Source organism: Scomber japonicus, chromosome 16 (genome assembly GCF_027409825.1).
Source record: "Scomber japonicus isolate fScoJap1 chromosome 16, fScoJap1.pri, whole genome shotgun sequence".
NCBI classification, from domain to species: Eukaryota; Metazoa; Chordata; class Actinopteri; order Scombriformes; family Scombridae; genus Scomber; species Scomber japonicus.
This window is the reverse complement of record NC_070593.1, coordinates 28903517-28910449: the sequence shown is the minus strand read 5'-3', so window position 1 is coordinate 28910449 and position 6933 is coordinate 28903517. Positions and strand designations below refer to the sequence as shown.

General features: G+C 40.7%; 1 long non-coding RNA gene across 1 annotated transcript in view; it reads left to right on the top strand.

Moving 5' to 3' along the window:
- Positions 1–583: 583 nt before the first annotated feature.
- Positions 584–6933, top strand: part of LOC128375104 (uncharacterized) — a 13119-nt gene continuing 6769 nt past the window's right edge. Inside the window, exons 1-3 of the long non-coding RNA XR_008323071.1 lie at positions 584–616; positions 1126–1247; positions 3746–3917. This is a non-coding gene — a long non-coding RNA (uncharacterized LOC128375104). The remainder of the gene's footprint in view (positions 617–1125; positions 1248–3745; positions 3918–6933) is intronic.

Sequence of the window (6933 nt, the reverse complement as noted above, 5' to 3'; positions counted from 1 at the left end):
AGCCCTTATCTGCCGCCTCTCTGTCTCTCGTCTTTTCTCCGTGTGTCTCACTGACCATCGAATCTGTTGACATGCACAGATTTGATTGACTGATTAGCTTCACCTGAGAAGAATCTCTATGCACAGTGGTCTGTGAGTTTATGGGGGCTGCTCCACTTTTACCATAATAGCTGGAGAAGCTGCACCCATTAAAATATAAACACTCGGAGGTCTATCACTTGGGATATACACACAATACTTGTTATTAGATCAGTTCATTGTTGATTTGGCTCTACACAAAAATATAAAAAATTGCTGACAATATCTTTAAATAATAATGTGTGTGTGGGGGGGGGCTGTGTGTGTGTGTGTGTGTGTGTGTGTGCTTCCTCTCTCTTTTTAGTATGTGTGCACATGTGCAGGCATGCCGCTTCCTTGCCAGGTCAACAGCGGATTGCGTAACAGCTGCTGGTGGTTGTCGTCTGCTCTACAATGTGTTACATAAGACAATTTGATGTTCAGAGTTATAATCCGGCCTGTGCTGCCTGAACGCTCCCCATCTGGGATTTCCAGCCTGTCCTCGTCCTGAGCTCTGCACTCGGAGCTGTCACACAGACTACAGCGTATATCAGCACAGGTCAGGTTGAACACTTTGGTCCATGACAGGGTATCTCTAAAACTAATACCTGGATTTTGCTGGATATTGTGTCTGTGCATGGCCTGCAGAGAGTGAACCTACAGAGAGCTGTAGCTTTGGAGAGGCTTTTTAAGCTCTTTTTAGCTCATTGTTTTAGTTTAATGGTCAGCTTAGAAATGTTACAGTAATACTAAGGGCTCTACATAACTTTGTGTACAGCTACACTCAGCAAGCTAATGCAATCCAATACAACAGCTCTGCCATACATTTTTTTTTAGTTTTTGGACATTGTCAGAAAAGTGATGTATTCATGTATGCAAATAGGATGGACAAAATATTAAGAATACTTTTCAGTAGTAGAAATACACATGCTTCTTTTTTCAGTCATGACTTTCAAGACATTTAAGATGGGAACATGTTTAACATCATCCTGTAGGAGTGTAGCATTGGAGTGGTAAACTCAGTCCCAAAAATGAGCCCAATAAAAATAAACCCTCAATATACCACAGGTGTCTCCTGGGAGGAAGGCTGCAATCTGAGAGATGAAGAGGATGTCAGAGTGAATATCCACCAACAGCATCTGAAGATCACCTCTGACAACCAGCCTGCCTGCTGCTTCACACTCTAGGAGGTGTGTGTGTGTGTGTGTGTGTACGTCGCTGATAAAGAGAAGATGTGGTTATTTTGAATTCCAACTATCACACACATCTATGCACACAGACACACTGCATGCTGAGTGGGATCTTTATTCAGGCCACAAACTACACAACTTGACATAAATCACAACTTGACATATATTTCCTGAATGTGTGGGCTCATTTCAAATGGGAAAATCTATTTTACTTTTATGCTGCGAAATAGAATATTTACAGGCACTGTAACTTACCTTAATGCTCTCGTCTATTCTTTAGTAATGTATAAGCACTAACTGTAAGAAGTATGAGCATTGAATGGGTACTATAAATAAAACAACAAAGCATGAAAAATCCTGGTAGTCAAAGTTAAGTCAAATTTATTAATAAAGCACATTAATAAAGGCAGAAATCAGCCACATCAGGAGGAACGCTAGTGAATAAAAGTACGTTTTGAGCCTGGGCTTAAAAGAGTCGATGGAGGGGGCAGATCTGATAGGTAAGGTAAATAGACTGTACTTATATAGCACTTTTTTAGTCTTGTTGACCACTCAAAGAACTTTTACACTACATGTCACATTCACCCATTCACACACATTCATACACTAATGACAGGAGCTACCACACAGGGTGTTAACCTGCTCAGCAGATGGAGGCTAACATTCACAAACATTCAAACACTATTGGCGCAGCCATCAGGAGCAATTTGGGGTTAAGAATCTCGCTCAAGGACACATGGACATGTGGATCGGAGGACCCGGGGATAGACTCGCTGATCTTCTGATTGGTGGACGACCAGCTCTACCTCCTGAGTCACATCCGCCCAAGGGAAATGGAAAGGAGCAGCCTATTTAAACAAACAGAATAACCTTAAAATCAACTATGAACTCTCCAGGCAGCTAGTGAAGGGAGGCCAGGGTGTAGGTATCATATGATCCCTCCTCCAGGAACCCATCAGGAGTCTGGCTGTGGTGTTCTGGACCAGTTTTAAGTAGGACATGGACAACTGGGAGTTGCAGTAGTCCATGTGAGAGGATATAAAGATGTGGAATACTTCCTCAAGATCTTTGAAAGAGAGAATCAACTTGATTGTGGCAGTAGTACAAAGCTGGACAAAAAACTAGCTTTCACTGCTGCAATAACTTGCTTGTCAATCTTGAAAGCAGAATCAAATATCACACCAACGTTTTTGACATGAGGTTTGACGGGGGTGGGTGTGTGTGTGTGTGTGTGTGGGTGGGGGGGGGGCAAAACTGTTGGTTATTACTTCGTCAGAGTCAGGGGGACAACTAGGACAGCTTGAGACATTCAGTCATTTTCAAGTTTTGGGCCATCCAACATTTTATGTCCTCAAGGAGAAAGAGCAGAGTGTCGTCAGCATAACAGTGGAAGTAAATGTCATTTTTTAAAATAATTTGTCAGAGGGGAAGCATATAGGAAAAAAATGGGACCCAGGTTGCAGGTAGCATGATGGGTTAGAAGAACAGTGAGAACAGTGAGCTAGGTCACAGGTGGGAGGTTAAATTTTTATTATATCTTCAACTTTGCTAGTGAAATGTTTTTAAATTCTTGGCATTTATCAGGGCACACATCTAAGCTGGCACTGGGATGGGGAAGATGACAGAATTGATGGTGTTGAATAAGACTGTGGGATTATGAGAGTTGTTGGAAATCAGGTCAGAAAAGTATTTTGCTCTCTCAGCCGTAACTGCTTTTTTGACATTTGTGAAGATTGTTTCTTAAAATTTCAAAAATAAAAAATTGAAGCTTATCACTCTTCCACTTTTTGTCAGAGATTCTGCTCTCCTTCCCCAGGGCTCTGCTGTTGTCATTAAGGCAAGGCAGATCTATAGGATTATACCATTTCAGTTTAAGTAGAGAAAGATTCATTATTCAGAATAGATGAGCAGGTGGTATTAAATAAGGAAGGAAGTGAGATCCTCAGTGCTGAGGTGGAGAGGAGAAGCCTCAATAGTGTAGATATTGGGAGTTTCAAAGTTGAAGAATGTAGCAAAACAATTGTACAGGAAATTTAGTAGAATCAAATTTGACAGCAGTATCATCTGACTGAGAAGCATTAATTATATCTTCATACTAGATCAGAAAACCAAAGACTAGGTCGAATGTAGGCCTAGCTTGTGACAAGTAGTGATCAAAGCAAGGTTAAAAGACTCAACCACATGGATAAAATCACTTTCAGGAGGCTTAGCAGGACAGCAAACATGAGTACTAAAATCACCAAGAATCAGAACTGGATCAAAGTTGGGTATAGTATTTGAGAGAAAGTCCTTAAAGTGAGTGATAAATTCTTTCTCTGTTTTTGGTGGATGATACACAAGGGCCAGGGCCACTCCAGGCTTCCTAAAAAACGTTGCTTGTTACAACTCAGAGGATGTCTGAGTATTTTTTATATTCTTGTTATATATAAGCATGCTATATAAGCATATATAAGTGCTTTAGCTCTGTGCATGTATTTTGGATCTTTCTCTTCTCCTAGGTTTAAGGTGATCCTGCTGTGGTGTCTGGGTGTGAAGGATTGCCAGTGACTTGGGTTCCACAGAACTGATTGGGTCCAACCATAGCATAAAGGCCAGTTTGTTCCAGCTCCACTCCCAACTCCCAACCAACGTACCAGCTAGCATGTGTTGGGTGGTTACGTTTTCAAAAAGGTAAATTGTTATTATTAATTACTATTCCTGTAGCTACCTTTTTACCAAAAAAGAAAATCCACAAAGACAGACACCTGGTCATGTGGTTATATCACTGTGCACGTGTACGGCAGCTCAGGAGGGACAGCATTCACTTTGTGGAAATATTCACATTATTTTGAATTTATAGAAGGAAATCAGAGCAAGAACATTCCAGTAACATGCAGGTTGTGTGTGTTGGTCTGTAGCAGTGATGTACATGTGTTTAAAAGCCTGGATGGAGTTTATAACTTGTATGTGAGCTTATGTTAGAGAAACCACTTTAGTCCAATAAAGAGCTGTAAATGAGACATAGTGTGTGTCATTCCTGCTATTAGTGTAAAGATTTACAGATGATGGGTCAGACTTGGCTGTGTGATGATGGTACACTCATTATATTTAAAGGAGGTCTGGACTAAAACTACATGAGGAATCACAAAGTAACCACTTACCGTTCTCAGAAGGTAATGCTGGAATGTAACTATTTACTTTTTAATGGCAGTCATTTTGTACTGTAATTAGTTACTTTTAAAAGTAACGTTCCCCAACACTGCCAGACAGCATGTGTTGATGTTAAATATTGTAATTTTGCTTGTGTAAAAAAAACAGCCCAAGTTCATTTTTGATTACTTCAGTTTTTCTCCTGTTTTTGGAGTTAGGTTATTAACTTGTCTTTTTGTTCATTATTTTGTTAGAGTAGGGAAGTTCAGGAGGTTTTAGCTTTAGTTCCCTAAACAGTCATTTTGCTGTTGCCAACTCTTAAGCTAAATGACCGTGTAAAGTGAATTCAGACATTTTCTTCTAAACACATTAAATAGATCATAAATGTATTTCTAAAAAAGGTGTAAAAAGCATTTCAACCATTTAGATTTGAATTGTGGAGCTAGGCTTCACAAACTGTGTTTCAAGATTTCTGTGTTCAAGATTTACTGGGCGGGTCTGAAAAATCACTGCTGCGTTACGTAAGACGGCGGTGATTAGCATAAACCCGCCCCTGCTGCTGTAGAGGTATAAATACATTCAGCGCACACTACTACTACTACAGTCTACAGTTAGCCAGTTAGCTGAGTTAGCCACTGAGTTAGCTGCTGAGCTAGCAGCAGAAACCTCTCAGACGTAGTGTCCATGTTTCGGGTAGAGGTGGTGACTTTGATTGACAGGTGACACTTGGTAGGGGGCGGGGTATATATTTGGCCATTTTTTTTAAATCATTCAAATTTGGCAGGGTGGTTAACAACACACTTTTCTGTGGTATGTCAAACTCAGAAAACATATTTATTCTTACTTTACACAGACTTAAAAAAAAAAGGTAAATAAAACTTATAGGGCTGCAACCTCCTTGTTGCTTATGGTTCTTGGGAGCTGAGAGGAGGGGAGCCACTTTATTTCATGTTGCACCAGGGTCTCTGCTATGCTGGGGTGTAACACTTCCCAGTTTAATTAATTAGTGGATTAAGCTGAATTTATCCAATCCCCTCTGTGTTTGTATGTCCTGTGAAATCAAACATATCTTTTAGTGAGAAGTGTGTAATCTTTAAGAAGGGAGAGGCAATGACCCAGAGGTTGTATAGTGAGTTTTTTTTGTGTTAATCGCCTTTTTGTACGTGTGGATCTCTCTCTGTGTGTCTGCTGAACCTGCTGCAGTAGTTGTGAATAATGGGCCGCAGGTGAGGCTGATTCAGTGATTGTGTGATTGGGTGTGTAGCTTGTTCCATGGAGTTGATTGGTTCAAGGCTTAAAGGCAGCTTCCCCCAAACCCCTGCAGGATCTCTCCTCTCCACGTCCAGCCAGCCAGCCAGCCAGCCAGCCAGCCAGCCAGCCAGCCAGTCAGTCAGTCAGTCAGTCAGTCAGTCAGTCAGTCAGTCAGTCAGTCAGTCAGTCAGTCAGTCAGTCAGTCAGTCAGTTTCTGTGTAGAACACTGTACATAGCTTTGCCAATATATAATAACAGGCCAGGTTCTGTTTCTCAGCTTTAGTTCCCCTCTGTTTGTTGTTTTTTGCTGGTCGCCCCACCCTAAAGCCAAAGCAATGAAATAAACATTTAAAGGACTGCAGAATATCCTGTTGCTGGTGATTCTTGGGAGCTTCATATTTTCACATAAACCTGGAAATAATGAGAAAGTTTGTGGATTCAGAAACATTTAAAACACTAAACAGGAAGTTATGACGTGTAAAATGAAGAAGTGTTAATGATTCTGCTCTAGATTAGATTAATCATGTTTAAGCACATTATTTTTGAACTTTTTCACTGAACTATTTTGTTCCAAAGGTTAGATTTCCTTGAATTGTATCACTTCTATTGGAGCATTCAGATGGATTTGATCTACTTATCAGGTGCTCATTTAAGTAACTCAACTTGCAGCAGTGTTCCGCTGTTATAAATATGACTGTGCTTAACCCTTACACACTGTTCATAGTCTGCACCCTCGCAGAATGTGGTGTAAGAATCATAAAAAGTGTCTATACCACATTTTGAAGCACAGATGTGTTTAGAAAGGTAGATAGATAGATAGGTAAGAAATACCAGCATTTTACAGTTCATGACTGGAAATGGTCCTATTTACTGATGAATCCAAGTTTGAGATTTCTGGCAGTAACAAATAGGTATATGTAAGAAGATGATCAGCAGAGCTGGTGACTCGGACTTGCGACTCGTACTCGTCGCACTTAAGTCGCACTACACATTGACTTCAGACTCGACTCGGACTCGACCTCAAAAGACTTCAGACTTGACTCGGACTCGAGGCTAGAGACTCGCAAATGACCATTATTTTCATGTTATCATTTATATTCTCATTATTTATTATCTGTCATTCGTCTTCTCTGTTTGCATTTGGGAAGTGATCTCTGGCTGTGACTGAGGATGACAGTAAACACCAACATCACGCACGCGCCGTGTGTACGCGCGCATTTCGAGCAGAGCCCGTCTACTACTGTATACTGTATTAGAAACTCTCTGATTTCAAGACAATGGCGAGTGAAAGAAGCCCAACAGGTCC